The following is a 27350-nucleotide window of genomic DNA, read 5'->3' as shown; positions in this document are numbered from 1 at the left end:
AAAAGCTCTTCTTTCCCCCTTCCCCCTTTGTTTCCCCCCCTGCACAATTAGGGTGGGATTTTATTCAGGGGTTGTTGCTCATACATTCTGGTATTTTGTTTCTGTGGGGGAAAGAACAGAGAGCTCCTAAGCTGTGTGGTATGGAAGAGCTACATTTCTGCTATCCCTCAGTCTGCTGATTTTGCCATTTGGGGGTGGGATCCCAGCAGATGATGCAATGTCATGTTGAGACGGAATGAAAAGAGGTACGTGATAGTCTTCTTGGTGTTATTAATTCTTGTGTGGTTGGTTTGCTTTTGCTCAAGTTGCAGTCCTAGAGATAAATGAAAATTTAACTTCTGATATGTTTTCTTTAAATAAGATGCTTTCTAATGGCTTTAAGGAAATACTTGAAAGCATTACTACAATCTACTATAGAGATGGAGGATGATGCTGTTTTTCCTAGGACTAGTTAGTGATGTTTTTATAAAATACACCATGAAGTTTTCAAATTGCCCAAATAACCACTGAAAATGGCTTATGCAAGTAAAGGCCTGAAGCTTCAGGTTCAAGTATGCCTATTTCTTTTTCTCCTTTCCCACTGGGACCCAAGAAGTTGCCTTAACAAACACCAAAACAGACTTTATCAAAACTTGTTTCTGTTTGTTCTCCTGGGAAGTTTTGTTTGCTTACTGGCAGTGCTTCTGAAACTCTCAATGCAACCCATTCTCTTCAAGCTTACACCTTCAGCAGCAGTGCAAACCTCTATAAAGTGGATCTCATAGGGTTTTCTATCTGCTTTATGTTTTCATGGATGTAAATTACTAGATGATGTTCTGAACCATGCGAAGAAGGACTTTGTCAATCCAAGCCAGTTACTATAAACAGATAAGTAAGGCTATACGGATTTTCAGTGTGCTTTAATTACTTGTCGAGATATTCCTAGTGTGTGTCCCTGAAAGGTAGCTGCTTTCTCTTGAAATGAAAGTGAAGCAAACTACCTTTCCAGGTGGTATTGAGCAGTATGAATAATTTGTCAGTGAACTGCAGTTCAGATATTGTGGGGGAGCTTCAACATCCCCCTGCACTGGATTTCCTCTCTAGGAAAGATTTCTATAGGAGGCTGGAAGACAGGGGCAAATAAGAAATTAAAAGGTTTTGGCCCTGTTCTTTCTGATATGCAAAGGCAATGCTAGTAGTAACCTATTAGAGATCTAGCTTAGCTGTGTGATGAGTGCTGGGTTACAAATCCTCTGCATTTCAGTGCTGTCCAAATCAAGAATTTGATTCTGCATGCAGTAATTCTGGTTATGAACGGTCTGTTAACTGTCTTAAGCTAAATGGTGTAAGAAAGTTGTCAAAAAGATGACAGCAGGGCTAATCTTTAAATCTAGCTGGAAACAAAAGCATGAAAAGCGTGGTGCAAATGCTGATGAGGGCTTGATTGGAGCAAAATCGGACAACAGTGCTGTCCTCAGTGGTATCCTGGGTGATACCGAACAGTGATTGTTTGTGATTTTCAGTGCCAACCTTATAGATGGAGGATGCATGACATTATTGTTTAGTGCCTATGAGCTTAGTGCCCAGTCCCCATCTGTTTACAAGAGTTGAGTAGTGGTTATTCAGATTAAGAAAATGGACTACAATTCCTGAACTGAATGTCTGCATGGGCTTTTATGAACTGTTGAAAGCATTCATATCAGAAAAACAGTGAACCTGTTATGAATACAGGTAAATAGAACAGAAGGTGCTCATTCTTTTAGCTAGTAATAATGAGGAAACAGTAAAAACATGAATAAAAGGCAATTGCAGAGCATTCTGTAGATGACGTTGCAGAAATTCAGCTGGAATGTTCCTTAATTACTTTAATTTTGTCCTTGTAACACCATTGCTCACCAAGAATGAATGTTCTGACTGATGTCAGTATCTGCCTTGAGTTTTAAATCCACGTATTCCGAATATCTTTCCCTCTTAGATTCTAAAGGAAAAAAATAGTATTACTCTTGGCTTCTCTAGATAAGAACACTATAGAAGAATTATTGTTTGTTCCTTTGTGCCTTCTTCCTCCAAAGGAGGGGGAAGGAGGATGAAACTGGTTCCCAACTACTCGGTCTGAAGTATTGTACCTGTTCTTATAACAAACTTTCTAAAATGAACAATGTAGCTATATATCTTGTATGCTGGTATTTTTTATATTTTTTTTTTCCTCAGGAGAAAAATATTCAAAATCCTTTTTTGTAATTTAGCTTTGTTGAAGTCTGTTCTCTATATTTTTGGCTATTGATAGTTTTTGTTTAATGCCTCAGAGGAAAAATGATGTCATGCTGTTGCAATAAAACTTGTGATTTGACAGTTCTTCCTTTGTGTCCCATGAGGCAGAAGAGAATAGGATGAAATGGCTTATTCCCCTTTCATTGCACATAGGTGCACAGGAAGACAAGCAGCTGCTGCTTCATGCAAAGAAATCTGTGTTAAGGGCAGGGCTGCTGCACCTTGCCCATCAAGGACTAGCCCCATATTGTCCCTTCAGGTTCTGCAGGTGTTTGTTATGTGCAATGGCTCCTTTAACCTCAGGTCTGTGTTTTTGTACCCAATTCAATGCCTGATGCTGATCCTTATGTTTAAAAAAGCTTTCATCCATGAACAACACCATGAAGAGAACACTGTGACTACTTTTCCTTAGCACTTATGTGTACTTCTGTCTCTTAGAAAATTGGCTCTGATAAAACTAACCAAAGTTTACTAAATCAAAAGCTAGCAAAAGGTATTGCTCTTCTAAAATGAAGGAGATTGTACAGATGGGAAGCAATCTTGTTCACTAATGAACTGCTTAAACAGGATTGAGAGATCTCTTTTTTTTTTTATTAGGTAGGTCTTGGGTATTTCAGTGGTCACTATTAAAATACTAACTGAACTTCTGGCATTCCTTGAGATACATACACAACATAATAAAAATGCAACTGAAAAAATACTGAGTTACATCCATGGTCGATACTGCAACATGCTGCTATCAAAAAATTATTTATCTTGACTCAAATTATCAGCTGTTTGTGGGGTTTTCAGACTAGTCAGGTGGTTGATCAACAGTACCTCAAGGAACTGAAATTGTTCTCCGGTTTCCTCCCTTTGTCTAAAGATTCATGCAGCAAAAGAATGAAGTGATGTAGTGTAAGTTACAAATTGGTTTTGTGTTTTGAAGTTGCTAACAAGGAAAAGAGCAACTGCAATGCAACAATCTGCTGCTGTTGAGGAAATGATGAGAAACTGAATAATCTTAGCTTGTTTCCCCTGACAAGTTCAGAAATCAGTAGAATATTACTTTGATCTACACTTAAGTCACTAAATTATCCTTATGATTCATGCACCTTGGTATAAGATTTGAAGTACCAGAATATGTTACCTAAAACCTGCTTAAATCTTTGTTCTTGGGGAAAGGAAAGGAGGGGAAACAAATAATTTGTTGTAATGTTAAACAGATTGAGAGTAGTATTTTGCATTTAATATCTGCTTTGACTTAGACACTTACAATGATTTCTCAAGGCAAACTTTAATGCTTTAAATGAACATTAGAAAGCTTATCTGCTCCAAAAGAATTTTTTTGTTTACTTGTATGGCATTCAAAGTGTTTGGGGAGCTTTACAGAGAGCTATTGGAAGAGGCAGCTCTTTTGAAGAGCTCTCAGTGTGTTGAAGGAAGCAAGTGGTGGCCATCCTCTGGTGACTGTGCTTTCTTGTCAGTGATGTGGACTGGTACCAGAGTTCTCTTTTGAGGATTGTGAGTGCATTGTAAGGATGGAGGTCAGCAGGTATATCATTCAGAAGTTATTTTTGTCTTGTGTTTTGCTCAGCAGCCTCAGGAGAGCAGTAGGCATGGAATCATTTAGATTGGAAAAGACCTTTAAGATCAAGGCCAATTGCAAACCTCGCACTGCCAAGTCCATTGCTCATCCTAGAGAATACAGGTGCTAGAAATCACATTTTTACATTGAGGACACCAGAATTTTACACCAAAACACGCAGTTGAAACTAAAATGTGTGCAAGCAGTAACATTTGCTTCTCTGAGTGAGAAGAATTATGTTTGGGTTTTTTAATACAGAGTTCAACTGCGCATGGCCAGGTTGAATATGGAATTTGGCATGCAACATGAGATGTCTGGTAGAACTACACAAGCTTTTACTTGTATTAAATGATTTGAGTAAGAATAAAAAACAAAACTGATGTCCTTCTAAGTAGCTCTTCTCTTTGAATATATCAACAATATGTATTTGAATTGCCTTTGTTTGCTTTACTATGCTCTCGATATATATTTTTCCTTCATGTGATAAGTTTTAGTTCCTTAAACAGACCCTTTATAAATTAAATGAATGCACTTTTGGTTTAGTTCCTTTTTTTAATAAGGAAGCAGCTATAAAAAGAGCTCGGTATACTCTTCAACATCCTGGCTTGTTAAGTGCCACAAAGTCATCTAAAAAAATCCCATAATTTTTCATAATATTTTAAAATATACTTTATTAAAGTTAAACCACAGACTTGCAGTTTCATGATAGAAAAAGGTGCTTCATTGACTACACTTCCTACAAATAAAAAAAGAATAAAACATCCAACTCTGAGTGGATGACAACTTCCAGGGAGCAAAAAGAGGCAAAAACTTTTTTAGCCATATTTAACAGTAGTTTCAAATCAGCATTTCTCTGCTTAGTCCACTTATAAGTGCTGGTAGAGTGAGCAGCTATATTATGTGTGTTCGTTCAGCAGTGCCCATGCCCTCACTAGTGAAAGAGGAGGAACCTGTGTACTTGTGACTTAGCTGTTGTAACTCAGTGTAAACTGATGTTAAATGTGGGTATCTGGCTAAGACTATATGCTGTAAGCTGTGACAGCTGGGCCCCAAGTGCTTATACTGTTTTTTCACTCCTGCTATGAGGATGGTAACTGTGAGGAGTGATGTATGGGATTAACAGCTGCAGGTAATAATACAATGAAGTACCACAACCATGCTTACCGGTTTGTTGCATCAGTAATATTTGCATTTCTGCTATTCAGCGGGAGGAGCAGATGCGTGTTAATGTATGTCAAACAGAGACCTTTACAGGGCTGTGGAAACTTTTCAACCTCTATTATTAATCTTTTTCTGAATGTTCTTTCAGTAAGAGCTGCTACAAAATTTAATATTGTTTGTGATTTGCTTTTAAATGAGAATCTTGTAAGTCTGGAGAAATTCCAGGAAATGGGGACAAAAAAATGAAGGTCTCTTCAGCACTTAAACAGAATAGACAAAATAACCTAGGTAACTGAGCTGGTTGCCTGGACACTGACACTAGGCAAGATGATTGAGACTGATACAGGATGCAATCAGGCCTTAGTGTTAGCAAAGTTAATGCCAATCAGCATGGTGCTATGGAAAGCAGGTTCTGTGTTGTATTTTCTTTTGAGTTTGATTGGAAGTGCTAATGAGACAGTCTTTACTTAGCCCTGTGTATGACACTGAGCTTGGATACAATGTGAATTTCCTTAAAGCAACATGCACGCAGAGAGTGATACGAAAAAAAATAGAATAATGTCAGTGCATATCAAAGCAGCTGTAAATATGAAGTATCCAGTTATATGGATGTTTTGTAATGGAATTCTCTGAATTTGAACTGTTTTTTTTTTTTTTTTTTTTGAATGGTGTTCTGTTGTGGAAGCATAAAATCATTGCTGGCTTAAAGGGGAGAGGGGAGAAAATGGCAGAAGCCAGTACTGTGTGCTTCTGAAATGGAGAGTGCAGAGTACTTGAAAGCAACGAGGTTTTAGGATGCAGTGTATTTGCAATAATAATTGCTTAAGTATTTTTAGAGACTAAAAATGTGTGCTACACCGGCATAGAGGTCTCCGGGTAAATACATATGTAAATGTGTTTAATAAAAGCATCAGTGGAAAATATCTGATCAAATTTTCTCCTCATAAAGACATCAATGTTTTATTACCATCTGTGTTGTGAATTGCCTTTTCCCCAGCATGTATGTATAAGATACAGATCACCAGCATTATTAAGAATGCCTTTATTCATTAGATGGTAATTAATGGGTAACTCTTCAAACAAAGCACGCGCTTATTTGCTCATGTAGCTCACATGTTCACTCATATTACCCTTGGTGGGGAGACAGCTGATGGGCCAGCCCCGGCTGGATGCTGAGATGTGGAGGGGTGTGTCTATACCCAGGGACTGCCATGCAGCTGCTTGGAGAGTCCTTGGCTCCAACAGATACCGTGGTATCCCAATGGTCTGGTTTGCACAGCCCCTGTGCTAGTGGCCTTGTACAGGTTGAGCAGAACCTTGTGGCCTGAGTTTGTCAGTCCCCGCAGATTCAATAGGACCATCAGCCTCTGGAGCTTAGCAGTCCTTGGGAGGCTGACATACATTGCCTTCCTGCAGAAGTGGGGAAAGGAAGCATGTGTTATTTGTTTTCCAAACCCTTCAGGGGCACTGTGTGTTTTGTCTGCCTCTGAAAATTCAGCACTGCCTTACTAAACAACTGTTACTGTGTTTAGAAAGGCTTGAAAACTAGCAAACACAACACCCACCACTCCTCACACCCCCCAAACTTTACAGCCCTTAATTGATGCTTCTGAGCAAAACCCAGTATTTCATTGTCTCTTATGTCAAGCAACAACAAAATTCATATAAGCTGCTAGCAAATTTGAGATCTAATTTATATAGCTTTGCAGAAAGGTGCAAAAGCTGTCAGAAATATTGAAGCCATAATAGAATATTTTTCCATGACAGGGAATGAGCAAAATATAACTGTGTGGAGAAAGAAGAACCTGTATGCTTACTGAAACTGTTGACTTCTTGTTTGAGGGAAGATACCTCAGTTGAAGTTACCTGTCAGTTCTTCCACTATGTGGTTGTTGGTCTGTTTAATTTTGTTACAGATTCTTAGTCTTGTCTCAGTACTGGGTTTTAAGTAGTTGTTAGTTGCACACTGATGAATAGTGATAAGAAGCCATGCGAAAAAAAAATAGTTTAGTATCCTAAAAGGCACTTCCTGAAAGAAATCTCTTTAAAACCTGGCAGCTGATGCAGGTAAGATGGCCTTTGTCAGTTTTGTGGACTGGCCAAACCTCACTGAGTATAGTAGGTGTCATGACTTTTCAGAAGCTGTTAAACCCTTTTTTTAGTGGTTTCAGTTACTTAGTTGTAAATGCATTGTCAAACAGAAGGGACTGTAATCTTGGGCAGAAACAGACCTGTGTGGGTTTTGTTTTGGTGACAAGTGACACAGACAAACTGCAGAAAATGAAGTGTGCACCCAAGCAGAGCTGTAGAAATGGTCCTTAGAAAAAACAGAGACTGCTTCTGGGGTAAATGCAGTCTGGAAAAGTCTTTGGAACTAAGGAAAAAGAAATTGTGATGCCTCTTTTTCCCTGAGAGTGGGGAAATTTGGGGTCTGGTACCCTTTTTTCTGATGGATGAATTGCATGGGTGGAATGACTGTACATGAACATCTTCCTCTGGAGAGAGGTGTCAGTAAGGTAGGAATTATTTTCTGAAGACAATACTAATAAACTTCTGTGCAGCTCTTAAATTGATCAGGTATGGCTGAGCTTTTGCAAAAATGCAGGAAAATAAATCCAGATTCATTCAGTATATAATGTCCGTAAAAGTCTTCAACTGAACATTGATATTTTAATCAATTTCACAGAGACCTGTGAAGTTTAATTATGTATTTCTGAGATACAGAGTTAGATTTATACAGCTGAGCCACAAGACTCTACATAGCTTGCAAAAGATGAGAACATAGCAAGGCATGATTTAGCTTACCTTGAAAATACTTGCTTTATTATAATGTAAAATGCAGGTGGCAAACAGCAAAGATTAAAAAGTTGATGTTACAGAAAACAAACACAAGCTTCTTCTGTAATCTTTTCCCAGTGCAGCTGATGTGGAAAATGCTGATATTGGTTACAGCTGATTTGGTGCATCTTTGCTTAACTATTTATGATTACTGTTATAATTAGTATCTCTAGAAATGTTAGAAACAATATTATGTGGAAAGAAATTACTGATAGGAGTGCTCAGAACAACAAGGAACCACTTGAACACTTATACGAGGTTCTACTGCCTGGAGAAGACCTGGCTGGAGAAGTCAACCCAAAGGCCTCTCACTGCCACGAGAAAGGCTATGCTTTGTTAGCTGGGTCTCTCACCTATAAAGTTACTGTGGCCATCACATGGTAGCAAGAACAGCTTCAGAATCAATTGCTGTCTCTCTTCCTGCACCCCTTCTGACCTGTGTCTGCAGTTAAATAGAATACAGCACTTATTGGTGCCAGCTACTGCTATGACTAAATGACAGGTGGCAGTCTGTGGTAGGTGACAGTCACAACCAGTGGACCAAATGTGCTACTTGCGAGCAGCAGTTCTTATGAGGCAGGAGAGACAATTGGCAGGCAGGATGCAGCAGATGACACAGGGCTACCCTAATATGCCTAGAAAAGGGACCTATGTCACTTTCTGGGGGGGTGGGTAAAACCCACCAAAACAAACCCAAAATACATCCCAAACCAAAAGAAAATTGGCTTAAAGGCAAATCTCTGCCTTTTTGAACTGCTGAAATGAGATTGGTAACTGATAATATTTTCTCCTTCTTGTAAAAAGTGCCCAGTTTCATCAGGCCTCTGTACTACTTTTTCCTGAGCTAAAGTTAACTGCAAACCTAAATGATGTTTTACTACACATGCATATCAGAAATGTGGCACAAATCTGAATTAGAAGCTTTCATAGAAAATGGCTAACAGTACCATAAGCCCTCCTTGCATGCAATTAAGTTTTAAATGTCTAATTGAGAAAAATCCTCACATCAACTGCCTTTCCAAAAACACTCTAAGAAAAACCCCAAACCATACAACATTTTTGGTAAAGGCGATAAAGAGTGGGAGATATTGCGAGGCTGATTCATATCTAAATGATGCTGAGGTAGATTAAATATATACAGGAGTTCTTGCGGCTCAGGTCTTAAACAAATACCAGAGGCCAAAGCTGCTGGAAGGATAAATGTGAGAGCTCTGTGGCAATCAGTTATCACTCTTTGTGTTCAGGATGGATTTAACTGTTAAGGATATGGAGGTAATGCTCTGTTGCCCTCTGTTACCCTCCAGTGTGGTGTGTTAATCATGCTGTGAAAGGTGTACAGCTGCTTTCGACCTCAAATGAAATGAGGTGGGTGAGGATGGCTGTGGTTTGACTGTGTCCGTCCACAGCACCTAGCCTGACCAACAAGTCAGGGTGAGGGAAGGGGGCAGATCTATCTTCTTCCTCAGTAAATCCATGCCTACGTAAAAGAAACTCTGAAATCCTGTAGATTGGAACTGCTGCCAACAGGAAATCACTGGTGATTAAAGGAAATAATCCTTGCCTTTTGATGGCTTGTTCAGAATTTGTGCGGAAGATGAAGCAGAGAATAAAGTGCGCCTGAAAGGCAAAATAGATATTTTCTGTTGGCTGACATTTGTTTTTACTTTATTTCATTAGAATGGCTTTAAACATCCATTTGCTCAGGATTTTGGGTGACATTATGTGTGTGTTTCGTGTGTCTGTAAAAGGAGAGGAAAAAAACCCTGAGTTTTGCTGCTTACTTTTTTTCTTTTTTGACAGGTAACCTTTAGATCTATCTCTTTTGCCTAATATTAACTCAGTAATGCCCTCATGGGGGCAAAGGCTCCGGAACTCATAAAGTAAAGAAGCATTGTTGGAATTCCATGTGCTCAAACTAAATACAGGGCTGTAAAAGTTTCATCTGCATTGCAATTACAAATATTCATAGCTTAAACCATGCTTTTCCCGTGGCTGAGAATGGTCTGGCTAATTTAAATAATTTATTGAAGTGGGATATGGATGACTAGCTATGAAATTAGTAGTATAATAGACTTGTTTTCTAAATATTTCTCTTCCAATTGGAAATGTGGTTGTTCTCTACCATTTCAGATGTGGCTTCCTATCTCACCTGAGGTGATATTTCTTCTGTTTAAATGTAAAAAAAAATGAGAGTCGGGCATTGAAAGGACTGTGACTGATTCATGATTACTCTTATAGGACTGATTTATAACTAGGGGGAGTTTTATTTGCCTTTTGCTCTCTGTAGTTTAGAGCTGGTGGTGGCAGGGGAGAATAAGGTTCTCAGGCTATTGCTCCCTATTGTCATGAAGTATTATAGATGTTAAGAAATTGATACTAGAGCTAATAAATTCTCCTACTAAAGAACACTGCGTCTCATTTTTGCTGTGGCTCAGGTCATTGACCTTCTACTGAGATTCAGACCTGCTGGAAAATGGGTAGACTCCATGGTAATATGTGAAAAGCCTTGGACCACAGAGTGGTCTTCATGACCTCCTGTGTTAGCTTCATAGGAGATCTGCAAACTGTGCTAGGATATACAACTGCGGAGACCTCCATTAACACAGCTAAGGTATAAGGGAATATTACCAGGATGTTATTTTCCACATTCCTCCCACAAAATTCTTGAAAGATGTCTTGGGGAAATGAGTCATAGAAGGGATGCCCAAAATAAAAGGAGAACTGACCCCTCAGGCTTACTCCTGAAAGCTAATCTCTGCCATTAGTGATTCAGTCTTGTAGCTTTAAAAACAACAGGTCAGCTGTTGTTTCCTGCTTCTCCAGCAGAGGTTGTTGCCTCCAGGAGGTATGGGGACAATGGGTGTGTTTCAGTTGACTGTTTTCTTTGTTTTGTGTGTGGTCTTGTGGGTTTTTGATTTGCCAATGCTTTATTTAGGGAGGGGAAGAGATGGGGTTTTGTTTTTTGGGGAGGGGGCTTGTTTGTTTTAATGAGGGTGGTGTTTCTTTAAGGGATCAGGATCCTGGAAGTCTGTTTTGTCCAGGAATATTGTTTTCCTTTCAAGCTAAGGGTATGATTTTCCTGGAAAAGTGTTAGAATTTAAATTATAAACCAAGCAAAGGCCCTCTCTATGCAGCACCTCTGGTCTCTAGGAGAGTGAATGCTTGTGCAAACACGATCTTTTCTAAATAGCTGATCTGTACTGTTATAGTGAGTGATTGGAGGTGCTTTACGGTTCTTTTGAGTTCACTTCCCTGTGGGAATAGATGAAGCCCAGTGAGATGTTTCAATAGACGAGGCCACTGGAGAGAAAAGACCTGAACAAAGAATAAGGAGTGGTCCAGAAGCATTTGTGTACAACATAATTTCCATTTTAAATGTCATCTCTCCTACTGTTTAATTGTGCTGTGCTGTCAACCAGTAAATACTACAATTCTGTTTTTGTAGAATCTGACAGAGTCATTATACCTTCTTAAAGGAAGAAAAAGGATTTTAAAAAAAGCTTGTGTCTAGTGCTTAATTTAAGTACTGCAAAGTTTCTTCATGCCTGGAATTTATGCCAAAATACAGTGACTAATTATAAGTGTGATGTAATGAATGAACAGTTAAATTACAGCTTGTTTTTCTGTAAAGTAACTAATCATAGTTTAGTTTCCTTGTGCTGAGTAAATACCAGTGTAACTTTCTGTGCTCTGTAGAGGCTGTGATTAAAGTCTCTCAGCTTTCTGTAAACCTTGCTCTTGAGATGTATCATAAAAGCTATTAGAATATTAGTATTAAACCCAAGTTACATGAAGCCATACTTCCTAACAAAATTCCAAGACTCATGATTAGAATCATAGAATAGTTAGGGTTGGAAAGGACCTTAAGATCATCTAGTTCCAACCCCCCTGCCATGGACGGGGACATCTCACGCTAAACCATACCACCCAGGGCTTTATCCAGCCTGGCCTTGAACACTGCCAGGGATGGAGCATTCACAACCTCCCTGGGCAACCCATTCCAGCGCCTCACCACCCTCACAGTAAAGAATTTAACTTACTCCAAAAAACCCCACCCATTTGAATGGAGAGCTGGGTTGGGGAAGGTCAAGAAGGAAGCTTTCCCTTGTTAAGAAAAGGGATGGATGTAAGATGTGGCACATGCGTCTAGGTGTAAATTGTAAAGTGGTGTAGGGCATTTGTCCTTGTAAGGTCTGGAAAGTGTTAGAGGAAAAGATGTCATGCTCGGGTCCAACCAGTAGTGAGGCTGAAGAAGTATTCCCAACAGGCACAAACACATGTGTAATGGCTGGCCACAGAGATCATGGACAGGCTTTCAGAGTCCTCAGTATGAGCACAGAGAGCACAAGTGGCCTCACTGTGCTCTAGCTGAGTAGGTCTGCCTGTGAGGATCCTGCTATCAGGATAAAGCTCTCCCTGCTTGGCCTTCTCCAAATAACATTTCCAGGTACATGGCATCTAAGATTCTGGCCTGGGAGGGAGCATGACTGGGATTTCAGTGAGAGGTTCCAGGAACAGATAATGTCTTTTATTTTGGACCATGCCTGGGTTTAAAAACAAAACCAGGGAAAATCTTATCAATAGAGCAACAGTTCTTCTCACCTCTTTTACTGTTTTGAGGGGAAACTGTGGTTTTCATCACTTGTGGGTTTATAGGACAGGGGGAGGATACCTGTGGGAGTCAAGGGCTCCATTCCTTCAGGCTTACTGGCACTTGAGCACCAGAGCTGGGGCTTGCCTAGGTGCTCTGTCATCTAAGCTCTTAAGCAAAACCTGAGCAGCTGGTATGGAAATAATAACCAGTAGCTTAGCACCTGGCTGGAGACAGACAATTTCCTTGTGATCTTCTAATAGGTCTCTATCCTAAGAGGACTGGTTATTGCCTGCATGTTCTCATATTTGGGCAATGAACAAAAGGAACTGCCTGAATTAGGCAGATTGAAGTTATTCAGAGAAAGATTGAAAGAAAACTGCCTCTCTGCTGACATCCCTCAGGCACTGAACATCAGGCGGGCTGGGTTAGCCCCACTGACGTCTGTTAGATAGGCTGAGTTAACTTGCTTGTTTTGTTTTTTCTGTTTTTTGGGGGGTGGGGTTGCTGGGGTTTTTGTGTATGGTTTTAATTCTTTTGTTATTGGGTTTTTATTAGCATATTCAGAGAACTGTTTTAAACAGGATTTGGGTGTCCCAACCCATTTAAGGACAGCGAGAGGAGTGCCCTAGCTGCCATTTTCTGATCAGAAATTTGCCCAAGGTAGCCAGTGAAACTGGTGTTTCTTTGCAGCCACAATGAGTCAAAATAAAGACAGCAGGTGGCATAAACTGTACAGGGCTGTTCCTGCCTCCCGTTAGTAGGTATCTGAATCCTGCTCCACATCTCAGTGCGTGCTTCATTTCAGTCTCTTTTCTGGCACTGCAAATAAGCCTCAGCTGTCTCAGTAAGAGTTGAGCCCTGAAAAGACTGTATGTCCTAAGATCAGGATCCTGTGGCGCCTATTTGTAGTCAGAGTCTTTTCTGCAACAAAGGTAGCTGATCTTTGCAAATGTGCAGTAGGATTTTTTTGCCCCCTTGGTGAATGGCAGTTCCCTAGGATTAAAAGTGTTGCTTTCCTGTGTGTTTCACAGAAAGCCAATTAATGTTGATTTGTTTGATTTCTGTTAGTTGTGGGGCTTTTTTCCATAGCTGTTTTCTCAGACTGGAAAATAAAAAGGTGGGTGAGTCACCCTTTTGGCTTTCCAGTCCTTATTTTACCTGTTACTTCCACAGTTCCTAATAAACTATAGGGATTTGTTGATATTTCTAATAGGGAGATAGGACACTGCTATGATGAAGCAAATAAGTGAGGCTGTCTCTCACAGAATAAGTTTCATGAACTCTGTAACTGCCAGAGTAAGCATCGATAATTTAATTGCTACTGGGCATATCTAACTTCACTACATTTAACTGCTTACCAAGTCCACCACTACATGCTTATTATTTTCCATGGTGTGCCTTGTTTGAAACAGCATCATTAGCTGTCCAAATTTATTGGCATTGCTTTAGGTTAAATGACAATGCAGCATTGTGCATAGTTGCCTATAGAAAATGTCCAAGCAATTTCTTTCTTCTCTCCATGAGAATAGATCAGGGATGTGGGTAGTAATGAATATTTAGAGTGCTTTTATTAAAAAAGAACAAAAGATTCAACACTCCAACCAAACACATGCTTTCTAACAGCATTCATTATAATTTAATTGGAAGTTTACCAAGATGAATGCAGTTAAGCACTGTGTTGCACTAAAGGCAAAGGCAAGGGCTAGATTCATCCCTGGTACACTTCCAATGGACTGTGGAGCTATGCCAAGAGTGGATTTGGCATGTGTTCCACATATTTTTTTGGAGGATGTTCAGGGGGAGGATACTCATGAGTTAAAGACATGAGTTTAAAGCAGCAGAATGGGGAGAAAAGTACATCACTGGTACTTGAGACACTTTCAAGAATTCTATGCGTTCCATTTTGGGTTTCTTTTCTAAGCATCTATGTAAATAAATGTATTCTTTTCTGGGTGCCCTTGATAGGAGGGGGGAAGCCTTACAGCAGCAGTGAAGTGACTGCACATAAACCCTATAATAGTAATTCTATATTGAGAAGTGCACTGTGGAGAAAGTGGTCTCTTAACGCTGTGAATCCACAGCAAAGCCACTTCATGCTTAACCTTTGAAACAAATTATAGTTCATTTATAGCAATAATATACTTGGCAAAATTTTGTTTTACATTCACAACTTTTATTTTAATCTGGAAAGCCATTAGAGCCTTGTGGTGGGTACATGTTACTTAATGAAAGGCTGGGACTGTCTAAACAACAAAGGAGTTCCCATTGTCAAGTAGCATGTTTCAAAGCAGGGCACAGCTGCAATGCAGAAAACTTAGGGGATTTGCTATACAGTAACTCTATCATGTTAGGAAAACCTCTTCCTTCCTGTGGGCTTCATTTATCTTTCATCATCATGATCTTCACAGGTTAAAGTCTAGGTAAGACCAGATATAATCTGTAGAATACCTACTTGCAGGACTTCATGGAACAGGGGGTGTTCTATATATACAAACAAGTTCTGTACCCTGCTCAATTCCTCGGTTTAGAAGAATCAAACATTCTTTGGGTTAAAAATCAATATTGTTTTGAGCATGTTTGAGCAAAACACTCCAATTGATCTGGAAGTTACAGGTTATGTGATTTGTCTAGCAGTTTCTATCAGTATGGCCGAGGTAGATCTCCATAGGAACAAAATATCCATTTGTCCTCAAAGTGCAATCTTTTAGTTGGAATGAAGGAACCTCTTCCTTATTCTATCTTCATTTTCCCTAGTCCTTATCAAGCAGGCTGCAAGTAATTAACAGTAATTAACACCAGGATTTTGGAGATAAAGTCTCATTCTATTTAATTTTCACTTGCTCCACTGCTGTAAAAAATGCTGAATGGACTTCCCCCCCCCCCCCCCCCCCTTTAGGAAATCTTTTGAAAGAGACTGTTGTTTTTTTTCCCCTGGCAATTCTACTGTACTTATATAAATGTTTTTTAGGCACATTTAACATTTTACTTCAGGTACTTTGTCTCTTTGTCAGGGCTTTCCACCATGCATTCTCCAGCTGAAGGAGCTTTTAATTTGCTCATAATGTCCTGCTTTGCCTGTGGAAATTTAGCTACCTCAGTAACTTTCCTTCTCAGTTCCATGCCAGGGAAAACACACTGATTCTTTTCATGCATCCCAATTTTTCTCCTTTTGCTTAACCTCCACACTTCCTTCCTCCCCACAGGTAGCGAGTCGCTCCTCTAATTCCTCCTTTTCCATTTTTTAATTTCTGTGTTTTACCATCCCTTATGCTTAGGCAAAGTCAGCCTTCACATTGTTTCTTTTTCTATCGCTGCTTGCATTTTCTCACCCTCTGTGATCATGGTCAAAGTTCAGAACTTGTCTTCTCTGACTTCTCTGCTTGTCATTTGAATTTCCTTCCTCCTCCTGCTGCCTTATGTCCTTTGGTACTGCTCATCCTTCCTTGCCTATTACATCACACCATTCTGCCACATCCGGTTCATTAGCATCTGTCCAACAACCTGCGTGTCTGGGAGTGTCTGAACTATGGGACACAATGCCGTCTAAGGAGAAGTAATGACCTCCCTGAGCCCCTGTCCTGCTTCTTGTCTTTGTGTCTGACTATACCTAAATCAGTGTACCTGACACAAATCCAGACTGTCTCTGTCAGAAATGATCAAAGCTATCATAATCCTTCTCTAATGACAGATTTACATGCTCACCTCTGATCTTTATGTAAGTGGCCACATTTTTGACAGTTTTCTCTAATTAAATGGCTTTTGCAAGCTAGAGGTTGTCAGAATAAGTAGGACAGCATTTTCTGGCACCATTTGTTAAGGTGTTCTGGCTTGAATGCACTTAAAAGCACCGGCACCGATATTTGTGTTATCTTTGGCTGCTGCTCACTCTCAACTGTGCACAGCAAATTTTTCAGGGCAAAGGAGGAGGGGAATAAAGTCTGATATAGCAGGTTTTTAAAACAATTTATGCAGGTTTTGTGGCAGTGTTTGTGCTTATCTTCATATTCTGGGGCTTTTGTGATCACTGGGTCAAATAAGCTTCAGTGTGAGCTGCTGAAGGAGCAGAGTGCTTGATGGAGGTTATGGGTTTACATGTGCCTGGATTACATCTAGAAGAAGGGTAGAAGGAAGTTTGTTCTCAGAACTTGCTGTGTTTCCTTAAAAAAGTAATAACTTATAAACTCTTGCAAATTTCAGTTTGTTTTTGGCCCAATTACTCAGCTACCTTTTAATAGAATAAAGTCTCTGAGTCATGGGTGTCCTCAGGACTGCACCACATTTAGCAGCTGTGTGTGTATGTAGTAGGTTCAGGAAATCCTCCTGCTTACGTAAAATTTAAAGTCAAATATTTCCATTTTCTAATTAAACAAAAGTAGTTCTGTGAGTTTTAAATGAAATGCAAGGAGTAGATTTTTACAGTGAGGGTGATAATGGTGGTATACTCTCCCTCACAGATAAAATTGAAGGGCACACAATATAAGGGGCAGATCTGTTTGGTTCACATCTTTTTGTTGTCTGAGTTGGAACAGAGAATGAAATGCCAATTTACTCATTTAAATGGGGACTAAACCTGTGTTTTCTTCCTGGGTTTCCTAAATATTTGATATGATATGAGCTAGAGAAAGTTCAATACAGGAATACCATGTATTTTATGACAAGAATATAATAGAATCATAGAATAGTTTGGCTTGGAAGAGACCTTCAAAGGTTGTCTAATCCAGCTCTTCAATGAGCAGAGACATCTTCAACCATACCAGGTTATGTGCCAGGGGAAAGAGAACTGAATCAAATTCTCAGTTTAATTCAGTGAATTTTGTAAGTGCTGAATGGAAGGATATAAGAAGGCATCTCCACAGGGCACTGCATTTACATTCAACTGGAATTATTCCTGAACTGGACTTGATAATTATTCTTCCAAATAACTCTGAAACAGCAATCTTTGTGTTTTGATGAATAAATTGTTTTCTGAAATGGTTGTCTATCCTGAAGTACCTTAATTTACAATCTAAACAATTCTGGTTTAAGTACTAGGGATTCCTCAACTGTGACAAAAAAAAATTATGCATAGTTTTCCATAATGATGTCAGCATGACACTGCGATTAATCAAATTGATGATAATAGGAATTTTTAAGGTTTTGTGAATTTCATTCTGTTGTCTTTTTAAGCTAGTTGACTTCTTTCCTTTTTCTAAAAGAAACATTTTACAGCCAGAATCAGATCCCTTTTATGATATTAATTTGTCCTGCAGAAAACTATTGCATTTTAATAAGGTCTAGGATTCACAGAAACCATACTACTGTAGAATCACACAGATTCAGGTATGAACAGGTATTCATTCTAATATATTGCTTCCAAAAATTAGTGAAAAGGGAACACCCTACCACCTGAAAACAAACATTAGCTTGTAATACTGCTCCAGAATTGTGTAATGGTACAAAATTCTTTGAACATAGAAGCATAGAATCATAAAATAGTTAGGGTTGGAAAGGACCTCAAGATCATCTAGTTCCAACCCCCCTGCCACAGGCAGGGACACCTCACACTAAACCATCCCACCCAAGGTTTCATCCAACCTGGCCTTGAACACTGCCAGGGATGGAGCACTCACAACCTCCCTGGGCAACCCATTCCAGTGTCTCACCACCCTAACAGGAAAGAATTTCCTCCTTATATCCAATCTAAACTTCCCCTGTTTAAGTTTTAACCCGTTACCCCTTGTCCTGTCACTACAGTCCCTGATGAAGAGACCCTCCCCAGCATCCCTATAGGCCCCCTTCAGGTACTGGAAGGCTGCTATGAGGTCTCCACGCAGCCTTCTCTTCTCCAGGCTGAACAGCCACAACTTCCTCAGCCTGTCTTCATACGGGAGGTGCTCCAGTCCCCTGATCATCCTCGTGGCCCTCCTCTGGACTTGTTCCAGCAGTTCCATGTCCTTTTTATGTTGAGGACACCAGAACTGCACACAATACTCCAGGTGAGGTCTCAGGGGAGCAGAGTAGAGGGGCAGGATCACTTCCTTTGACCTGATGGTCACTCTCCTTTTGATGCATCCCAAGATACGGTTGGCTTTCTGGGCTGCGAGCGCACACTGAAGCCGGCCCATGTTCATTTTCTCATCGACCAGCACCCCGAAGTCCTTCTCTGCAGGGCTGCTCTGAATCTCTTCTTTGCCCAGTCTGTAGCTGTGCCTGGGATTGCTCCGACCCAGGTGTAGGACCTTGCACTTGTCATGGTTGAACTTCATAAGGGTGGCATCAGCCCACCTCACAAACGTGTCAAGGTCCCTCTGGATGGCATCCCTTCCCTCCAGCATATCAACCGAACCACACAGCTTGGTGTCATCGGCAAACTTGCTAGGGTGCACTCTCTTTAAGTGGTTAGAGGCTATCACTTTCAAAGCACCTAAGCAAGTTCAGTGCTATTTACTGTTTGTATATTGTCTCTTCTGGTTTAATGATGATTTAACATTCTGTGCTATGAAGCTCTTTCTGCCTCTTGTTAAACATGGACAGTCTTGGGTGACCTGGTTTAGTGTGTGATGACCCTGCCCATGGCAGAGCAGTTAGAACTAAATGGTCTTAAGGTCCTTTCCAACCCAAACCATTCTATGATTTTTTTTGGGTAGACTCCTGTGAGGCAAAGCTTAAAGATTAAAACAAGCTTAAAAATAAATAAATAAATCATAGGAAGTAAATACCAAGTCATGACTGCAGGAAATACAGGTTCAGTGGTAATGACAACATAACTGTAAAGAAAGACTATTCGAGTAGAGTCTATTTATAGAAAGTATATGCACTGAATGGATGAAGAAATTCTTGTGCTGATAATATGCACAGTGGCAGCTATATATACAGATTTTCTTCTGTACTCTGGAGGTTTTATGGCTTTTTAAAAAGTCAAGTTATTTCTTGTGAAAGATATAATAAGGGCATTAGAAAAAAATCCTCTGCCTACCTACAGACAGGAGAAAGTATGAATATCATGGTCAAGCTTTTTCTGTTAGTATTCCTGAATCCTTTTTTAAAGGTATCACATGACAGAAGAAACCTCGTGAGTTTTACACACTCATTTTACAGGTCCAGCATTTCAGGGTGTCCATGGAGAATGGCTCTGTCCCAAAGCCCTCTCATTTCCTCTGCTAGTCCCCATGGCTTTGGACAAGGAACATTTTACAGTATTCATAGTGCTGCTTGAAGAGGAGTTGGAAGCTTGTAAGGATGCCAGTACTCTGAAGCAAGCATGTAAACTAACAAAAAAGTTTAAGAGAAATTGTGATGTCTCTTGTTTGCTAGGAGTCTTCTTGCATTTGGAGGCTTTGGAAGGTTTAAAGAAAGCTAAATCTAACACTGAACTGTGTTTCATCCTTCAAAAATACCTAATAAAGGAAAAAGGCAGAAGGGTGAAGTCACTATGTACTGTCTCTAAAATAACTTGAAGGTATCCCACCCTGAAATGCTGCTGCAAAAGACCAGGTTTCAAAATATTCCAGTCCCTTGAAAAAATAAACGGAAGAGATCAAACTGAGGTCTTGGGGGGAAGTGTATGATGTGAACGTTTCTACAAGTCTGTCATACCGGCTCAATCTGTACCTGTTGGCTTGGACATCTGCTAGGAACTGATTATTTCTGAAACACTGTACTATGAAAATGGTTCACTTTGGCTTCATTGAAAAAAAATAACTTTTTGACTCAACACTTTTCTTCCACAATTCTCTTACATGGCCTTCACTTCTGCATACTGGTTTAGTTACAAAATATAATCCATATTTTTCCCTTTTTCTGTTCAGCAAGGTTAATGTTCATCTTTGTCTGTTTGCTGTGTTTGCTTTAATTACTGCAATGGCATGAATTATTCTTAATCTGGTATCTTTTATTATGCCTATTGTGATAAATTAGTCTTAAACAATAAGTCAGCATTCTATACTGTAATGGATTTTGCAGTCATTGGGTTGCTGCATTAGTAATACATCAGTGTTCTAGAGGATGGTGGAGGAGGTGGTATTTTACAGCTAATTGCCAGTGCAGTATGAAAGTTACCTGTGAAGGCATCTGATATCACCTGGATCCATTGTTCCTTTTCCACTTCACACATCCTTACCTTCAAAGATGAAGTTTCATTATCTATAGTCTATAATCTGACACACTGGGTGGAAAGTTCTTGATCAAAACAGCTGCCTATGCTCAAAATATTGGAATATTGGTCTCAATTTGTTCATTCTGAGGATAGATTCAGAAAAAAAAAAAAAAGAGATTGCTTGCTGCTTTGTTAGATACGTTAATTGTTGATGGTTTGGAGGACTATTTTGATTGATGGTCTGCCATTATATAGGGTGTTTGATTGAAAATGCAAAGCTAAAGTGAAAAGTTATTGGAGATTGAAAATCTGACAGTTGGTTCCTGATATAGGTTTAAATTGGACAGGGAAGAAAATCTTCATAGCACAGCCATTAGAAGTATAGGGGATTTGGATCCCATAAATAAATTGTATATTGCTATCAGCTGCCTCAGATATTTTTTTGTAGGTTATTTTGTGTCTTAAAGTTGAGTTGAGACAAGTTGGCATACTGTGAGTAAGATAAGACTCAAACAAAACGATCTCTTTTCATGTTTCAAAGAACAACAACACTCAGGGTGGTGAAGCAGTGTGATAGTACAGTGTAAGGAAACAGGTCTTGACCCTATGAATGTAGCAGAATAGGGGACCTTTGTCTCTTAATTATACTAAATGTAGTATTAAGCCAATATATACTTAAATTTTACATTGCTGATTTTCATCAATGGTAGTGGAAATGAAAATGTTTCTTAGTGGTGAGGTCATCTGGAATGTTTACATTTCCATGGAGGAAAATTGTTCCTGCACAGGCATTCTCAGATAGTCATGGATAACTAGCAAAGATAGCATTAAGATAGCAGTTGAAGAAAGATGAGCCTCTAAATCCAGAGGAAAACTTAAGAGTAGTTGAGCAAAGCACACTTTCATGCTTATTGATACCCAAGTCCTTTGAGATACTGTTTGAAAGGAAGAAAAAGTAACAGTTTTTGTTGTGCCTTTTCAGGGCTCTAATGCATTGACTCAAGGCCAATATTAATGTGTAATTGGCAAATTAATGAAATACATAGAAATACATTGGTGTGTTTGTAACAGCAGCATTATTTTTATTAGGAGGTAAAAGAGCATGTAATAATGTCTCTGAAGTTTGAAAATACTAAGGACTGCACCAATAAAACCTTGATTTTACCACAAGAATCATTCTTGACTTATTGGGCTAAATATAAATATTTAGAGGCTAAAATAATGAAAGGGGATTTTTATAGGTACTTTTCCTTGCTTGTGAGTCTGGGAAAGTGCTTAACAGGGTCAACAAAAAAAAAGCTGTAGACTTTGTGAAGTTAGTAAATGTTTACAATCACAAGAAAATGAGGTGATGATTACAGGAAACTATACCCGGAGAAGCTATACTACATGATACCTGGTCCTTTCTACCTGTGAGAGCAGAGGATGTTGGAAGTAGCCAGTGCATCAGGTCAATGACTCTGTAGTAAGGTGATCTATTGCAATGCTAAAGTCAAGGACTTAGGACTGTAAGTGGCTATGTACCTTGGGGTGCTGGCATTGTAACCTAGAGCATGTAGCTTAAACTGATTTTCTATAAATGGGAGGAAAATTTGATCTCCTTGGTTACTTTTCTATAAATTGGGGATATCTACATTTTGAGAGGACTGCAGAGATGGGTACCTGAATGTTGGATTATATCATAGAATCGCAGAATGCTTTGGGTTGGAAGGGACCTTTAAGATGATTTAGTTCTAACCCCCTTGCCGTGGGCAGGGACACCTTCCGCTAGACCAGGTTGCTCAAAGCCCCGTTCAAGCTGGCCTTGAACACTGCCAGGGATGGGGCAGCCACAACTTCTCTTGGCAGCCTGTTCCAGTGTCTCACCACCTTCAGAGTAAAGTTACTGGAGGTTGAAAATTTGGCAATAGAATCTAAATCTACCCTCCTTCAGTTTAAAGCCATTACCCCTATTGATGTATACTGTAGAAATGCAGAGCATTGTAGATATACAATGTACAACTGGAAATCTGGTAGAAAAGGAACCTTAAGTCTGCCCTGGGGCTGAAGTTGAATACTATGAAGTATAGAAAACCTAGGGCTGCACATTAACAAAGTGAGAAAGCAAAATATTGGACCACTACTTGTAATGAGTATATGTCCATTTGATGCAGAGAATAATGTACAGGGCCTGTAGGTAAAAAAGAGGGCAATATGTATTTGCTAGACACTGAAATTCAAGATTCCTTTAGCTCTGGTATTTCCCAACCCCCCTTCCAGCTTCAGATGCTTACAAACTTGCATAAGTATTACTGAATTAATTTTTCTTGGTTTAACATTGTTCAGTCTTCTGTATTCTAATGGAAGTAATTATATGAAGATAAAAGTAACAATTGGGTTGTCATGAGGCATCCATAGGTGCCCAGGATTTCTTGGTGTCACACGGTTAGATAGAAGGGGTGGTTGAATGAATTGTGCAGGTGTCATGGAAACACAGGTTATGAAGGGAATTGGCAGCTCTTCATCACTCGAGTCAGCCAGGTAGTCAAGCATGATAAATGGAGCCTGAATGTGAAAAGAGGTAATTTCCTAAGCAAAAGAATAAAACCCAGACTGCTTGGAAAGTTGAAAAAGAAGATAAATGATCATGTGAGGATTATTTGAGAAACTGAGGAAGAGAAGCCGAAGGAAACTAGGAGGAGAAAGGTCTATTAATTAGTCAAAGAGTGCAAGTGAAGTGATTCCTACTAAGTAAGCAGGAATAAAGTTTGTCTGACACCATTAAAGTGGACACAAAAGCAGCACAGAAATAGGTGCAAAGGGAAAAATAAGTCTACTTAATGATCAAGGACTTTTTGACCATTGAGCAAAACTAGACAGAGAAAATATCACTGCAGTCTCCTTCATAAAGACATAATATGTTATAGTTTACAGCAGTGCTAAATGATATTTGGGTACTATTGTCGTATGGGAATTTAAATGTCTGTGGAGTAACACACTAAAAATTACTAAACATCAGTACTAGTGTAATGCTTGTAGTCTCCTGCCCTGTTCAGTTTCATGTATAGTCGGAGCCATATGTACCCAGGGCAACGTATTTTTACGCCTCACACAGACTTTCTTCTTGAGCAACAGAGAGAAGCAGAGGGAAGAGAGCTTGAGATGAGCTGTATTCACTCTCTTCAATCTCTCTTCTCCCTCTCCCTGTAACCCTAACAAAGTGACAGTAAAAAAATGGGTTCTTAGGGTGAGAGAGGGGAAGAAGGGAGTTTGTTTCACTGGAGGGTGATGTCCAGGTGCCTCAGACAGTAGTATGCCTCTGGGCACAAAGACTGAGAACCGGTCCCATTCTCTTTCTTCTTTCTTGTCCTTTTCTTCCACCCACAATATCAGGTCAGGTGCCAAGCAGGAGATTAGAGCTCACAAAGAGAGAAGCTTACAGTTATACCTTCTTCCAACCCTCAATTAAAAGTCAAATTGTATTACAACAGTTTTATTTTGGTATTCATATAGCAGAACTTTCCAATGTTTGGTTTAGGGAACTCCCTTGATGAGCTGAGACTCCTGGAATAAATCATCCCTTGCTCAAATTAGGTTTCCTCGTGTACCGTCTGCATGAACAACACATCTGTCTCAGACTGACTTATTTCTGACTGTCGAATTTTAAGTAAATGCTAGACTGGCAGGAGAGGGGATGAGGTGGGCAGAGTGGTAGGTAATAGGACCCTTGTGCCTTGTTGGGCATAAACATGTTCTGCTATGTGTTTTGACAGTTCCATGTCATATTGTCCATTCTGCTTTTCAGGCTAACGAAGCAGAAGTGAGAGGAAGAAAAAATACAGAACTCAACAAGCTGCACTAAAAATAGAGGTTGAAATGAGTTAATGCTGAACTTGCTTCCTTTTTTATTTGCTAAACTGACTGCTCCTGGGAAAAGTTACTTGAATAGTCAATATAAATTATAGACATGAACACTAAATCTAATCTGTGAAAAAATGAAGGTTTTAATGGCTGGAAAATACTTTTTACTATTTCACTTCTATAAAATTCCTTGCCTTCTGGGTGCTGGGTTTTTCCTCTTTCTGTTTTCAGTAGCAAATCTGACTTTGAAACTGACACAAACGCTATACTGAACATGGGACTGGTGACAATCCTCACATAAAAAGGATGTATTCACAGGAATCTTATCAGCTTTGTGTGTGTGTATTTATTCTTCTTTTCCTTTCCTAAAATAAAAACATACTGGCAGAATTTTATATCCAGAAAAATGATGTTATTGTGTCTAAAGAAAACCTTTAACCTCATGTTGTGAATTGTTACACTGGATGGATCAGACACATTTTGGGGTAAATCATGTATTTCAGTGTGTGTCAGACTTCAATACACTGTAAGTAATCTGTTTTGTTCTGCACTAGGAGAGTCTGGCCATTAAAAAACAGTGCTATGTACTTGTGTGAAGGAGCTACTATGTCTATCTTTGAAAGAATACTACAACCTCTAGTGCTTTGCAGATTTATCATTAAAGGTTTTGCATAAAACTAATGAAACAACTTAAGAGAATTTGTATTTTGAAGCTTCTTCTAAGGTATAAGTTATATCTTTATTATTAATATTTCAACCTTAATATTAAAAGGCTCTCTTTTAATTTTTTCCCAAATAAGTTGTACAGTTTATTCTCATACTCTCAAAGCAAAACAGAAACAAAAAAACCCCTAAACCTAAACACCTTCAGTCTTCAGGTTTTATCTATCTATTTATTTATTTAAATGCTTTGGAGGATAGGGAACTAAGAATAGACATTTTCATTTCAAGGGTTGTGAAGCAGTTCAGTATTTTAACAAAGCCTTTGCTATCTCTTTAGAAAGGCTTTTCTTTAATCAGATATTTAATGCCGCAGCACTCAGAAAAGGATAATGGTGATTTTTTAGCAGCTTGGAAAATAGAAACAATGGCTATTATAGTGTGTCAGTGGTCCTTAACTCTCAGTTTAACATAGCTGAACACCTAGTAAGAGCAAAAGAAGATATATTCATTTTTGAACAGTTTCTATCATCTTGCTTTGTGATGCACTAAAAGAATTTATCTGTTACTGTACTGATGAATACCTCATCATGCAGTGACGGCTGAAATCTTTCCTAATTGATAGGGTAAACCCTAGAAGAGTCTTTGAAGATCATCAAATTCTTTTATAACTGGAAACCATATTCCCTTTTTCTTTTAATAACTACTATTGAATGTCTCCTTTGAATTGGTTAGCTATTTGAATTACAAGTTGCAGTCTGATCTTGGAATTTTTGGTTGAAGGAAAATTTGATTAAACTGATTTTAACTTTCTCCAATTTATGTAACATCGTCCTCATTTGTAGTTTTGAAATGACAGAGTATCATTGTGGCGTTTCACGACATTGACTCAAGTTGATGGGAAGACTCAAATCCTAATCGAGACTCAAATCCAACTTTATTACAACCAAGCCCTTTTTATCCCCCTGTTCGGTACTTTCTTAACCTGCACATGCATACAATGTTCAATCTCATTGGCCCATGTAAAGCTCTCCAGGTAAATAGTCCAATCACAATGCTACAGACCTTCTCACAACCCCACATCCTCTGGCTTCCAACTGAGATTCCCTCCACAACTATATTCTGATCCATCCCCCCAAGCTTGTTTACGTTTCCTGTCCTTCAACATTCCAATTTATTGCCTTATTCCAATTTATTCCAACTTATTGCCTTATTCCAACTTATTAAGGCTTGTCAAGCACCAAGGCCTCAGAGCTCATTCCCAAACTTTTTCATGCAAATCTTATTGCCTTCACTCCCCAGATATCATAAATCTTTTTTATCTTCAGCAAGCATATTACAGGATGTTTTTAATAAAATAATTCTTTTTTCTGAAGTTCTAGTTTTCTATGACTCTATGTATGTCCACAGAAATAGGATGCCTCTATCCATGCAGGACACACTGAATACAGGTCTATAAGCATTTAATAACTGCATGGAAGAGAACAAATTCAAAGCATGATGTTGAATGAGATCCATCTTGGAATATCTTTGAATATTTGAAGCCAAATTAAGACAAGAATATTTGCTGAGAGCAGAAAATTAATTTTCGAATGCTTATTCTAAATGAAACGTGAACTTTGGGGACCCAGTTGAGAGTTTTAACTATCAGGAAATACAGGAAATTGAGACTGCATTTAATGGATTTTTGTTTCCAAATTTCCTTCAGCTTTTTTAATTGACACTTTTTAGAATGCTGTAAGTAAAAGTGCTGTTAGATTCGCTTTTCATTTAGGTTAGCAGAAATAACCAACCAAAACCCCTGAATATTTTTGTAACTGGAATTTGATGGAAGAATACATGACTCATAGACAAGGAGTCCCAGTTTGTGATACTGGGTCGAAGGTCAACCCAGGAGATCTTCCAGTAGTGAAACTCAATTACAGAGCTCCTGCAAAAACTGCAAATTACATGGCATTAACTTAATCAAGGAAAAATGTCTAACTAGTGCTGTTCAGTGACAGAAGAGAATTCAGTTTGATCTTTGCTGCACTTTCTAAAGACCTGAACATGACCTACATGTATCGTATTATGTCTCCCTTTCTAACATGGGGACAAGGAAAAACAGTGGAGAACTTCAGACCAGTAACTGAGATGTGATTTTTTTTTATTATTTTTTTTTTTGGTGAATTCTTTGACCTGCTCTTTACATTTATTAACACTATCAATAGTAAATGAGGTTAGGTGCTTGGTAAATATTACCCATAATGCAGTCCATCCTTATGGGAAAAATTGAGGAAAAGTTAGGAAGAACTTCCTCTGTATGAATGTTGTCAGCTGTCAAGTGATTGTGGGATACCAGTTAGTCAGAGCAACATTCCAGTAAA

General features: G+C 39.0%; 1 long non-coding RNA gene across 1 annotated transcript in view; it reads left to right on the top strand.

The window, feature by feature from the left end:
- LOC136007783 (uncharacterized) overlaps positions 1-27350 on the top strand; it is an 83530-nt gene continuing 56180 nt past the window's right edge. The window contains exon 1 of the long non-coding RNA XR_010609850.1: positions 1-245. This is a non-coding gene — a long non-coding RNA (uncharacterized LOC136007783). The remainder of the gene's footprint in view (positions 246-27350) is intronic.

The sequence above is a fragment of the Lathamus discolor genome, chromosome 2 (assembly GCF_037157495.1).
Source record: "Lathamus discolor isolate bLatDis1 chromosome 2, bLatDis1.hap1, whole genome shotgun sequence".
In the NCBI taxonomy this organism is placed as follows: Eukaryota; Metazoa; Chordata; class Aves; order Psittaciformes; family Psittacidae; genus Lathamus; species Lathamus discolor.
Note: the sequence above shows the minus strand (reverse complement) of the source record. Positions and strands in the feature narration are given on the sequence as shown.